Source organism: Podarcis gaigeae (genome assembly GCF_964106915.1).
Source record: "Podarcis gaigeae genome assembly, chromosome: 7".
NCBI lineage: Eukaryota > Metazoa > Chordata > Lepidosauria > Squamata > Lacertidae > Podarcis > Podarcis gaigeae.
In genome coordinates, this window is record NC_139683.1 from 47,451,432 (window position 1) to 47,465,413 (window position 13,982).

A 13,982-nucleotide genomic window follows, 5' to 3' on the forward strand; every position below is an offset into this window, starting at 1 on the left:
CTTCCACTCTCCATCCCAGTATACTGCAGTATTCAGCAAGGCAACCCTTCTGGTGTAAGCCACTTTCCCCATCCATAAGGCCACCAAGCATGCATCATCTATCTGTATGAATCATGCTAAGCCAATTCTCAACATTCCAACTTGAAAGGAAATAGCATGGCTCACACTGATTACATGTGCCTCTAAAACTAATTTCCTGTAAGAAAACATTTATGGATTTCATTACCCTAACAAGCTGTTTATCTTCTTCAGGATTGCCAGGAGCAGGTGGATAGACAGTTTTAGCATTTGGGAACATGAAGTGAATGTCCTGGTGTTCTCTTCCAAAAAAAATCATAACATACATCATAGATCAAGTTTTAGTCAGTATGCTCAAATTATGGCAGGCAATTTTTCATTCAATCTATCATTTATTTATTCTAGCATGAGGTCGAATAACATTAATGGGAACTCCTGGAAAATAGTTTTAATTTTATGCTTTGTGATATTTTTAGAATACAAAGTCACAGCAATGTCCAACTGGTCCACTGGTGGTGGTGATGATGGTGATGGTGATAATAATAATAATTTATATACTCCTCTTCATCAAGAAATCCCAGAGCAGTTCACAGAATAAAATACAAGACAAAACACAAGTAAATAATTAAACCAAACCAAAACAACAATAAAGAATGGTTGCTTATTCTGGTTATTTAGATTAACGTTGTATCACAATTGCAAGTAGTCTTGGGAATGTCAGCCTTATTGTCCCCTCTGCAAAAAGAGACCATGCGATTGGGGAATGATATTATGACTAAAAATGCTTGTCCACTAAATCTGTGCTGATTTGAGAATAAAAATGACTACAAATGAACCAGCACAGATTGAACACAAATGTTGAGACCTTAATCACAAGACTGAACTATTCACATGTTCATCCTAGAAGTCGCTTCTGCCTCACAGCAGGGGCGTGTGGCGTGCTGGCCTCCTGGGCACACTTCCTCCCACCTCGGCGTTGGCAGGACAACGTCCGGCATGGCCGGGACGATTTAAACCCCGGTGCGATGCTATTTCGTTCCCTTTTGCCTTACACCGTGGTTCTCCCACCCTCCCACTCCTTTTTTAAGGTTTGGCTATTGGCCTTGCTTTGAACTTTGTTCGGTTGCCCGTTTTGAAATGGGGGCCAGGTAGGAATTTTTTCCATTTGGCAGATTGGCATTTGGCCACTTGGTTTTCACCTACCTCTCAGCAATTTCCATAACTCTGTAAGGTTTGGCAGTTAGGCATTGGAATAGAGGTGTGGAGGGGAGGGGAGGTGCGGCCATCACCTGCCCCTCCATGCTCTAGGGTATTCAGTTAAAGGAATCTGGGGGTCTGGCTCTTGTCCGAAGCCCACAGAGGGGCTAGGCTAGGGCCATGCAACGACCCCAGGGAACCCAGGGGATGCTCAAGTCGGTTCACGTAGGCAGGGCTCCCCCTTTGTGGTTTACCCTTAGCAGACTTCCAGCAAAGCAGGCCGGAAGTCAGATATAGTTTGTTTGGAAATGCCTAAGCCAATACTGCTCACATTCTATAATCAATAAAGTTGTGGCCTAAATTACGCCCATTAACATTAACCTTAATTACTGTGTCATCTTGTCTTTATTTTGGGGAGTGGGTTTGGGGAGCATTGAGGTACAATTATCCACTGCTGAGCAATCAAGTGATGCCTATGCATGTGTAAATAAACCCTGAAAGCATTTGTCTCAAACCAATTTTGGAAGAAAGAGTAGAAATTTATAAAATAACTACAAATGCCATGGGTGTCCATGTTTTTATTTTATCCTGCACATGACCTTGAATTGCATAACACCACCACAAATGAAATAAAAATTCTATAGATTGGAAGCTGCAAGTCACTACTATGATCGTCCATGCTCTTATTATCACCACTCCTACAGCTTTACTCTATCAAAGTAATTATAAATGATCACAGCTGGAAAAAATATGCAGGCTGAAAACTATAAAAAGCTGTCCCCAAACTGTGGCTTTCCAGATGTTGTTAATATTATAGCACCTATCATCCCTGACCATTGGTCATGCTGGCTGAGGATGATAGAAGTTGCAGGTCAAAACGCCTTGAGGTGATCAGTTTGGGAAATGCTACCATAAAACATTAAGAGAATATTAAAGATATTGTTGCTCCCATAAATTTAGATTTACAATATTTAAACTAACAATACCATGTCAGCTTATTGCTGATGGTTTATCCTTTCTGTGTATATTGAATGATGGCTGATAGAGACTGTTGAGCATATAATTAAAGAGATCAGCATATGTGATACCTCATTAATTGTAAATCTACATTTCATCAAGTTTTCTGAATGATTAAAGAATGCTGTCCCTCATCCTGTGCTAATACTGTATTCATTTCCACATAAACATCTTAGAGCACTTGTCATGTATGAATGACTCAACAGTCTGGTGCAATCAAGTCTGCTTTGTAACCACTTTAGCAATCAAAGAATAAGGATTTGGTGCTAAATTTACATTATAGGTTACTTTTCATATGAAACAATGATGTTATATGATTAGAACTGAAACATTCATACAGAGTGTGTGTGTGTATATACATATATATATAACTAATAGCTACATGACACAGCAATTAATATGTCATTAAGGGCCTTTAATCAAGATATTCTACAACTTATCAAGACAAGTAACTCTTGATTAAATATGGTACACACACTGAGCTGTTTCTCAGTCTCCTTCTAAGCTCCACCTTCAGGGGGCAGCCTTGAACCAGGAACTTCCTTCACACTTATCAATGGATTAAGTTGATGTGAGATAACCTCAGAAACATTTTAGAAAATCTTCAGGTCTTCTGCATTTTCCTTAAATTATTGACAATTGATTTGTTACTTGAGTAAGAGGGAAGTTGTGTGTGTGTGGCCTCATTTACACAAAGCACTGTACTATACCATTGCTAAGCATGAATGAGGAAGCGTGCTGGTGGGCAAATAAATGGCCATTCTGCCCCCCCCCCCCACCCCTTTAACAGGAATGCTACCTGAAGCTAAGTTATAGTTTGGCTCAGTGTTCAAACCTGGGCTCATAGTTTGCTTTCTCCAAACTAAAAGCAGTAAGTCCAGAACAAAACTTATTTACAGCTTGTGGTTTGGAGCAAGACAAATCACAAGCCTGGGTTCAGATGCAACACTAGGTCAAACCATGGCTTAGCTCCCAGAAGCATGGTGGCAGCAGCAGCAGCAGCAGCAGGGGAGCAGTGCAGCAGCCAGAATTTCCTAACTATAGTTAAGCCATAGTTTGCAAAGCTACAGCTCGGTTTAGCAATACATGGAAACCAGATGTACGTTTTTACAGTTCCCTCACCCCTAGGACTAAATAAAATGGACTGCTGGGTTTCAGCTGGAGTTTTGTTTTGCAAACCATCTCAACATATAAAGTAATGTTTTTGCTTTATTGAAAGAAAGATTTAAAAAATGATTTTTTTCATTCAATTTCAAAATGACATCTTACAGTATTTTGAAAATAAAATTTTGCTCACTAGCCAAACAATGCTAGTATAATCAATATGAAAGAGAAATTGTTAATGGATTCATGCGCACCTAAAAACCATCCGGGTTCAGACACCATTTGCTGTTTTCAGATCCATTTTATCTAGAATGGTGGTCCTTTGTGCCATTGTCCTGTGGTATATCCCACAGTTGTGGAATCTGTTTTTTATAGATATTTGTAGTTGTTCTTTCCTTTTCAAATTTAAAAAGTGTCTGAAAGCCTTTTTATACCCTAGGTACTGGTACTTTAAAATATATTACTGATTCCTCTTAGCACATTCTTCTGTTCACTTTGAAAAATGTGTTTTGTGCTTCCCAATCTCTGTTGTGGCAGGAAGTTCCAAAGTACAGACTTTTACAATGTAGGTTTTCCTTGAGAAGAGACTTGTAGCGAAAAAACAAAACAAAAAACAAAACCCTTCTATCCAGCAACACCTAGATTGTATTGCAAAGAATTCATTTTCACATCCAAACATTTATTTCAACAGTACAGGCATCAGTTCTTCTAGCATACAGAATGAATCAGCTTAGTGGCATACTAAGGCTATGATCCTATGTACACTCATCTGGAAGCAAAACCTATTGAACAGAACTTATAACTGCAACATCCAGAGGCGGAGCTAGCTGCTCTGGCACCCAGAGCGGCACACATGCTGTGCACCTGGGGGCAGGGCTAGCCGGCAATGTCACCCCCCCAGGGATGACACCCGGGGCGGACCGACCCCACCGACCTCCCTTCCTCTGCCACTGGCAACATCTTATGCATTTTCCATGCTCAGAATTGTGAAACAGGCATAGCTCAATTCATTCACATATTTGCATAAAAACTTTTAGTTTTTTTCAAAATACAATACACTGACCTTCAAGTACATAAATGCACCAGTGTAGTATTATCACCAGCAGGTGGTATTCATATCCCCCCTATAATTTGATAGAGAATTCATGCCCCCTCAATTGACTCATAATGAAAAAGAAACAATATCTTGATGTTTGAAGAACCTATTCCTTCACGGTTACAAATACATGCAGTCTACACAGCATGTTCTGTCATTTATTTCAAATGTTGTTATTGTTCTTCCAAGTTAGTTATATGCCTGCACACACACACACACACACACACACACACAATACAGTGGGACCTTGAGTTATGTACCGCCCTCCTTACAAACGCTTCAGGTAACGAGCTCTGCTAACCCGGAAGTAAATGCTTCTGGTTGCTAACTTTGCCCCAGGATGCGAGGTAAGTTGCGTGGCAGCAGCGGGAGGCCCCATTAGTGAAAGCGCACCTCATGTTAAGAACGGTTTGGGGTTAAGAATGGACCTCCAGAACAAATTAAGTTCATAACCAGAGGTGCCACTGTATGTCTAAAGTGCTCATAAAAATGCATATATTGGATAAAAATATGCATTATATTAAAGGAAATTGCATTGCAAAAATGTGTATACTGGATAAAACCGCAAACCCATATTTGCACATTAGGATAAGTTTGTACTGAAATGCTGATAAAAATTCACGAGGGTTGTTTTTTTTAAGGCAAACTGATATGAACATGTGGAAAGTAGAAAGCTGAAAGAGCAGAAAAATGAGAAACCATGAGAAAGCAAAATCGATATACTTGCCCATCCTTACACAGGAGGAGGCAATATTTTAGATATCCTGGTCCTAAATTGTTTAAAATATATTACTGATTCCTCTGATAGCTAAGAACTAGCACTTTGATTTGAGCCTGGAGGTTAATCAGAAACCCATGCAATTGATGAAAGAGCAGCATAATATGATCCGAAAAGCACAAATCATAAACCATCCTGGTGGCTACTTTATCTCTACCAGCTGTAGTTTCCAATGAGAAACCATCATTAGGTAATTCTAAACTGCCCTTCAACCAACTGGATTCCAGGCTGATGTCCAATAATAAAAATATATAATAAAAACAAACCATCACCCTTCACAGAAAAGAAAACCCTGAGGTGGCAATCAGGCATTTGAAGTGGCTGATACTTTGGATTTTGCTGTGGGTTTTTTAATGTGTTCATTTTATGATGAACATATTTGCATTTTTGTGATCCACACTGGTATTTTGATGAAAGGCAGCACAGTAATTTTTAAATGAACAAAACTATAGAATGTTTAGATAACCATTGCAATAAAATCAATTCAAGTGGGTAGAATGTCTCTCTCTCTCTCTGTGTGTGTGTGTGTGTGTGTGTGTACACACACACACACACACACACACACACAACCCTGAAAAAATTTAATTTACATAGGATTCCTTGCCAGAGTAGGACCAAGAAGGTATCATGCTTATGCTGTACAACAGTTTGTTTTTAAGGCACTTAAAATATTGTTATGGTTTATTAGACTAATACCCTAGGATGTGAGAGGGCTTGAATAAGGAGCCCTAACTTGACAGAATAATGAAGTTCATCTTGATTGAGGTTTTCTGCTGATAATTACTTCTCTGAAACAGTAATTACTTCCAGCAAAAACAGTACTACACAGAGGATGTCTAATGGAAGAGGAAGTATGTTTTATAGGCATGAAAGCTATTCAGGCACCAATTTAATGCAAAATGATAGCAAACAAAGAGAATAATAGCTTTTCTTTCTAAACAGGAAGCCATAATACCATTTTTACTGTTTTTCTGAAATCTTACTTTTCAAATATGTTTTCAGCTGCCTTAAAATTATTCAGTTGAGCAATCTCTTTTTACAAGTTAACAGCAGCTAACTTTAAAAATGTGGAAGTGCATGAGGAACCCTTTATACACATACACATACACACACCTTATACCCCCTACAATTATCAAAAACCATACATAATTAAAATACAAAATAACAATTTTATCAGAACATTAAAACAACCTTAGTCAGTTAAAAACAGTTAAAACATTAGGATCAGTTCAAGATAAGATTTAAGATCAGGGGAATGCTTTCCTAAACAGCTGTGTCTTCAGGTGCTAGTGGAATGCCAATAGTGATGGGGCCTCTTGTATTTATATAGAAAGGGCATTCCAAATCACTGGTGCCACCATTGAAAAGCCTACCTCCATTTTGCCACATCAGGCTGTGGCAAAGCTAACCAGGTTTCATTTGCTGATTTGCTTACTGGGCAGTGGAGAAGATGTTGTGGAGTTGTAGTATATATACTTATAGGTTGTCTGAATCAAGCTCAAAATGGCATAGGTAACCTTCCAGTACATTTCTGAGCACAATTTAAAGTGTTGGTCCTGACCTTTAAAGCCCTAAATGGCCTCGGCCCTGTATACCTGAAGGAGATCACCACCCCCATCGTTCAGCACAGACACTGAGGTCCAGCACTGAGGGCCTTCTGGCAGTTCCCTCACTGCAAGAAGTGAAGCTACAGGGAACTAGGCAGAGGGCGTTCTGGTAGCGGCACCCTCCCTGTGGAACGTCCTCCCATCAGATGTCAAGGAGATGAGTAACTACCGTATTTTTTGCTCTATAAGACTCACTTTTTCCCTCCTAAAAAGTAAGGGGAAATGTGTGTGCGTCTTATGGAGCGAATGCAGGCTGCGCAGCTATCCCAGAAGCCAGAACAGCAAGAGGGATTGCTGCTTTCACTGCGCAGTGATCCCTCTTGCTGTTCTGGCTTCTGAGATTCAGAATATTTTTTTTCTTGTTTTCCTCCTCCAAAAACTAGGTGTGTCTTGTGGTCTGGTGTGTCTTATAGAGCGAAAAATACGGTATATAACCTTTAGAAGACATCTGAAGGCAGCCCTGTACAGGGAAGTTTTTTCAATTTTAATGTTTTATTGTGTTTTAATATAAGTTGGAAGTCACCCAGAGTGGCTGGGGCAACCCAGTCAAATGGGTGGGCTACGAATAATAAATTATTATTCTTCCAATAAGAAATGTTCAGTTTTGTGACAAGGTGCAATCATCTTCTTATTTCCACTTAACCAAGTTTAACAGTTACATATGCTGGATAACTTTAACCAACAACTGGTTAGGGTACTAATATGCTCTCGCCAGCCCTATATCCTAACCACATGTACTGGTCTTGTCAGACTAATAGCAGACATCCTTTCAGAAGTGCTCAGGAGATCTCTGTGCAAGTTAAGTCTTCAATTTTACAATACAATTGCAGAAACAAGTGTGAGCATTTGGCAATGTGCAGAAAAAGGCAGTTTTATTTGTTCTAAATACCGTTTTGATTAGTGTAAACTGCAAGGCCTGTTTCCCTCCCCTACCAAAGTCTGAGTGCCTGGACTCAAATGTCTATTTTTCATAGAAAAATTCTTTCGTTTATCTAGCACTCTGTAAATGAAAGTTTATCACCAGTTTAAAAGAGGAAATACTTGTTTTTTCCTAGTTACCTTGGGATTTAGAGATGGTACTCTTTGTGATATGATAAGCCTTTTTCCCAGTATGAATAGGTTTTATTGTTAAGGTTAAGCCCTATAATACAGCAAGCAGCTGCCCCACAATATCAACTCATCTTCACCATCTGAATGACGATGTAAGTTAATATATAGACTGCACTGCTTTGTTACTGAAGGTTTTACTTTTGCTTTAAAGTGCTCTCATAATGCAAGACAAATTCCATTTCTCCCTAATCCCGCTTGCTGATAATGCTTGACCGTTTATTGGTTTTTTGTGCCATGTAATCTCCAGCCTGCATTTTGCTTATCAAACCTTTTATCTAAGACTACAAGACTACTTTAGCCATACACATGTCCTAATAAGTTCATGGCACTTACTCCTGGGTAAGACTGTATATGAATGCCAACTACGTGGGTTTCTTCTTCAACAGCTTTTTGCCACTAACCCAGTAAAATGTTTGGCATGGCAATGACCAAGGCCGTTAGAGGCCACATTCCAGATTATAGATTGGAAACTGACATTGGGTATTCATCAATGTTTGGGGCAAGGAGTAGAAGAAATTAATAGCAGGAAAATTAATGGCAGAAAAAGCAAAGTGGGAAAGAATTATATATTAACAATTTTGCCCCTTCAGATTTAAGAGGAGGCTCATCAGTAAAATCCTTCCAGGTTTATGCTATAAGATTATGCTATGCTGCAAAGTCCTTGAATTTTATAAAACATGAAAAGCTCATGTTTCTAATCTCTCACAAGTCCCCTTGATGTAAATATGGCTTCCACCAGCATCCTGCTCATATGGGGACTGTCTGCAGTCCCCTCCCCTGCTTATCTTAACTAGTCAGCTGATATTGGACAAGACATTTCTGCAGATACGTGAAGCTGTTGAATATTGGCTCAGTTTTCTTTAACTATTCAGTGTTCACTGTTCTCAGTGATGCTCTAATCTTTACAGGTTGGAAAGGTGGGGCTGTTTGTTCATGGAGCGGTTGTGTTTTCTACAAAACATTCATCATTTTATCTGCAAGGACAGAAAAACTCAAATGTCATGCTCTACTGTGAACACACTGCTTGATAAATGCAGCAATACAACAAATTAGGCCAAATTCTTTTCTGGCCTAATCGGAAAATAATCCTCCTGTATAAATATTTAGATCTGCATGTCTGAAATGAGAGCCATTCTGCTTCCTCTCTTAGGAACGGAAGGCAAATTACGGTACCCAAGGAATGTTCTATATTTGTTGAACTCTGCGGAGAGTGGGTGAGTTGCAGACAATTTTTCTTCAGAACACTGAAAAAAAGGGGACTTGGAATTCTCAGTGCTGATTATTTTCACACCATTTGCATATCTTCCTATGCAGAATGTCTGAATCACTACAAGTGGGTGATCAAATTCAATTTCAGAGCTGGCATTATGGCTCAAGTCCTAATGGAATATTTATAGTTTATTTCATTACTAGATTTATATCTCACTTTTTATACTATGTGTTCAAGGTAATTAAGAAAATAACTGGCCAACATAATATATATGAATTTTTAAAAGCCCATGTAGCAAAAAAATAAAAGCAGAGCATATAAAACAGCAAAGCAGGATAAAGCAGCCACTGAAATGAGCCAATAAGGGACCAATAAGGAGCAGCAACAGCCGTTTAGTGAGTCTATTTGATTTCTTTTTTAAATAAGGCCATTAGATGTGCTGGAATATAGCTCACCTGATGGAGGGCAGAGCATAATGAGTCACTTAGGAATTATTTTTAAAATATGGTGGTTACAGGAGCCTTCATACATTGCTTCCTCACACAGATTTCTGTGTGGAACAAGTAAAACAGAACACTGGGTAAATTCAGATAAACAACTTAGCAAGCAGTTAACAGTGGGAAGTTTGCAACCTTTTTTAAAATGTGTGCTTATAAGTGGAACCCTTTATATTTCTGCTCAGAAGTAGGGCCACCAAAGTTCAATGGGCTTTATTCCCAGGTAAGCATGTATAGGATTGCAATCAAAGTGGGAGAAAAGTAGGAGTGAGGATGACCATGGCTAGCTTTGTAGCATTCTGTGGTTGCTGTTACGCAGTCTACCTGTAGGCATACTCATCAACCATCCCCAAAAAACATGGGAACATCACAGAAAATGTAATGCCATCATGGTTTCTTACTCTGCCACGCAACATCCTGAATTACAACTGTTAAACCGCAGGGACCTTCTCAAAGCCTGGTAAGCATGGCACTGCTAGGCACTGGGCTTGGGGAAGGAAGCATGAAGTCTCTGACAAAGTCCTAGAGTCCTCTTGCCACCTTCCTAAAGCCTAGTTAGTGCTTGCCCAACTTTGGGAAGAAGGAAGGAGGGTTCTAGGACCCTGCCAGAGCCTCAAACCTCCTTCCCAAAGCCCCACACTAGCTGGGGGTACAGGGGAATCAGCCTAGAATAGCAACCACCCCTGGTTCTTCACTTCCAGTCGCTAAAGCGGATTCAAATTCCTATCTTGCTGGTAAGCTTGTATTCTCCTTTAATTAGCCATATTAGCAGGACAGATAAAGGTAAAGGTAAAGGTACCCCTGCTCATACGGGCCAGTCATGTCTGACTCTAGGGTTGCGCGGTCATCTTGCTCAAGAGGCCGGGAGCCAGCACTGTCCGAAGACACTTCCGGGTCACGTGGCCAGTGTGACGAAGCTGCATCTGGCAAGCCAGCACCAGCGCAGCACACGGAACGCCGTTTACCTTCCCGCTATAAAGAGGTCCCTATTTATCTACTTGCAGTTAAAAGTGCTTTCGAACTGCTAGGTGGGCAGGAGCTGGGACCGAAGGATGGGAGCTCACCCGCCCCAGGGATTCAAACCGCCAACCAAGTCTTAGGCACTGAGGTTTTACCCACAGCGCCACCCGCCACCCAGCAGGACAGATACAGAGCACTAAAACATCAACTGCCCACAAAGCATGCAGATTCTGTGCATGCTTACTCAAGAGCAAGTCTCTGTCAGTTTGATGGCATTTGTCATCCAGAGGGAGCGTATGCCACCTAGCAGCTACAATGCAGTTTACTATTGCTCAGGCTTTGGTAAACAGGGAAGTTTGTTCAATTTTGAGTTTACTTGAAATCTGAAATTCCAAGGAATTATATTGAAGTTATGCATCAAGGTGACAAGTAATTGCTTAGGAGTTTGGTACTCGGGCTGATAAACCTCATGTTCAAAACTCAGTCCTGCAACCTGTTTTCAGTAGCAGGACCCACATCTTCAACACTGTTGTATAATTACGACAAGATTTCCAGAATTGGCCTTTATATTGTGTGAAAGATCAAATAATGAGGAAATTATCTGTTAAGGGAACACGTGAAAATGGAATAAAGTGCTGTCTGAAAGCAGCTTAAGTGTTTCTGGCATCAGTCGTCCTGGAAGCATGCAAAACAGAGTTCAGGGAAGAGTACAACTTTTGTTTATCTATGAGGTCAATTCTTAAGGGAAGAGGGGATTTCTTGCCATCCCTGCTGCTTTCTTTCACCATTTATAGAAGCCATGGCATATACATTATCTAACTCTAGACAGAGTTCATAGAAGTACACTGTACATATAGTACATAGGATGCACTATAAACTAAGATGGATGACAAACATTTTACTAATTTTAAAAGACCATAAATACCTGGCCTGGTAGAAGGCATTTCACTGTCACATCCATTTTCAAGAGGAAGAAATTGGCTGGCGATTAAACCGCTAAAAGCTTCTGCCTTCACATATCACTTACAATTAAGCACAGATGGACAAAGGAGCCTGGTGTATACAAGAATTCATAGCCAGGCTGACATTACCAAGTGTGTGTTAGTCAAACGCTTGAGATTCATGAAGCTAGCTTGCACATTTATTTTGTTTTCTAGTATTTCAGCAGTCCTTGAAAACAGTTTGCTTGGAGCCAACTGGGAGCTATGTAACAATATAATTGCCCTGCTAATAACAAACCAGCTCCTGTTTGTTATTAGAATTTGCTCAGAAACTCTCAGGGCAGATATACCTTTAACAAAAGGTCTCACAATAACCACAAGAGACCTCCAATCTTATAAAGCAGCCTTGCAAGTCATATGATTTCCAATTCGTCTTTTGAAAACATATGCTAAATGTCCGTGTATGTAGAACCATCTGCTAAAGTGAAGCAATTGACGTTGATAACAGACTAATTGTCTTTTTTAATGACCTTTGCTGCAGGTTGAGTAAAAAATATCTACCACTATTCAATTTCAAAAGAAATCACTATGGATTAGCAAGCCTCTTTCGCCAACTTTTTAAGAGAGCCCAACGACCCAGAAAGCTACTGTCATCCCCCCACCCTACTTGGAGTATTCACAATTACTAATCTTTCTCAAATTAATTACATGCTTAATTTTATTTCAATTTTGTTTTTATTAGAAATAAACTGGAGAAGCAGAACGCAAGATTTATACATATTCATCAGCCAAAACCAAAACTACAGAGCTTTATATTCAAATAGCAAACAACAACAGCAAAATCACCCTGAAGCCTGGCCAACGTACATGCTACATTGATATTAATCTAAAATGTCTGAAAGTTAATTATTTGTGACCCAGTTATAACCCATCTAAGAATCACATGCAGGCCAATTCTCATGCTTACACGCACTTTGTGCAACTTCATTAAGTTCAGAGAGACTTAATGGATTATAATGTATCAGCATATGGTCCATCTTCCCAGGATTACCAGGTACAGGGGAAATCAATATAAATGAAGCCTGAAACTTTTAAGCAGTGCAATTGTAAATTAATGCTGATATTAAGAGTCAAAGTAACTAGAGCAGCAACCCAACAGTGTCAGGTGAATGCCAATTTATTTCCCAACACACACACACACACACACACACACACACACACACGTGTGCTGTTTTCCTTAGTTTCTCTGTCTGGCTCTACACATGGCACACAGAATGAGGTAGGTGAATATTTAACGTTTATTAACAAAATGTGTAAACTGCTATTCGTTAAAAGTAAAATCACAGGACAGTTTCCAATATATTATCTAAAATCATAATGCAAATAAATCAAACCATACAATTCTAAAAGCAACAACATAAAATTTAAAGATAAATGGCACTGCTTCAGACTACAAGTGGGATACTATTTTTGAATTCTCCCCCACATAACAGATGGAAAACTAGAAGATTTTTGACAAAGACTCTGTTGTGCTGGTTTTGTGTCTACAAGTTTTGCTCCCCACCTGCAGTCTGAAGTCGTACAGTTTATTCTACCATCTCATTGTGATGCATGTATAGACCAACTCTTTTCTTCTCTATCTGAAAAAGAAATAGCATCAAGTGCTTTGAAGACAGCAAACTGACCTTAGATGACAATTGATTTAAAAGAAGTATTAATAATTCAGCAGCTGGCACTGCCTTGCTTCATTCAGTTGAGATGCAACAGTGAAGTCATATATACATATATACATTCTGAAAAATACTGAAGGTTTTTTCAGGTATTGATATGCAGCAAATACGGATTATGTAATCTAGAATTTGAAGTGGTGTGGTGGCTGAGAGTTGGGAAGTTCTTACTTTAAAGCTCAGTACCTAGCCATATTCAAGCCATGATGTTTTAACACACCTGACCAAATGTTGCAGCATGTGGGCTCCTATTCTTGAGAAGTCTGATGCTGGAGTGTTCCATGGGCCTACCCAGTGATTCAGGGGGAGATACCATGTTTCTACCTAAACTCTGGCCTGGGAATTAAGGAACAAGCAAGGGAAGACCAGCAGTGCTTGGCTGAATCAGTGGCTGAATCAGGGAAGAAAAGCAGGGATAGCACCTCTAGGCTCAAGTACCAGAACCAGAAGCTTGATTGCTCTCAGCAGTCAGCAGAAACAGCTTGGAGACCAAGCTCCACTTACTAGAGGAGTCCACTTTGCACCAATATTATTTTTGAAATCAGGTGTAGAACTCCCACCTGTCAGGCCTCCACATTTTCTCTGTCAGGCTATTTGGCCCCCATATATATCATATATGATGTTATGTGTGGGATAGGCAAGGATTGGTGGGAAGGGTCAGGAACTGCTAATCACCATATTTTTGCACCCGACCATAGGACACACCTTGTTTCAGAGGGG

At 39.8% G+C, this 13,982-nt stretch overlaps 1 protein-coding gene across 6 annotated transcripts in view; it reads right to left on the bottom strand.

The window, feature by feature from the left end:
- The window catches only part of DLGAP1 (DLG associated protein 1), a 287,890-nt gene that overhangs the window by 194,725 nt on the left and 79,183 nt on the right, over window positions 1-13,982 (bottom strand). The window contains exon 1 of one of the 6 annotated variants that reach the window (XM_083748323.1): window positions 9,593-9,687. The exons of the other annotated variants lie outside the window; for them this stretch is intronic. The gene's annotated coding sequence lies outside the window, so the exon portion shown is untranslated. Of the gene's footprint in view, window positions 1-9,592; window positions 9,688-13,982 lie in introns of those variants that run through there. 6 annotated transcript variants of the gene reach the window in all.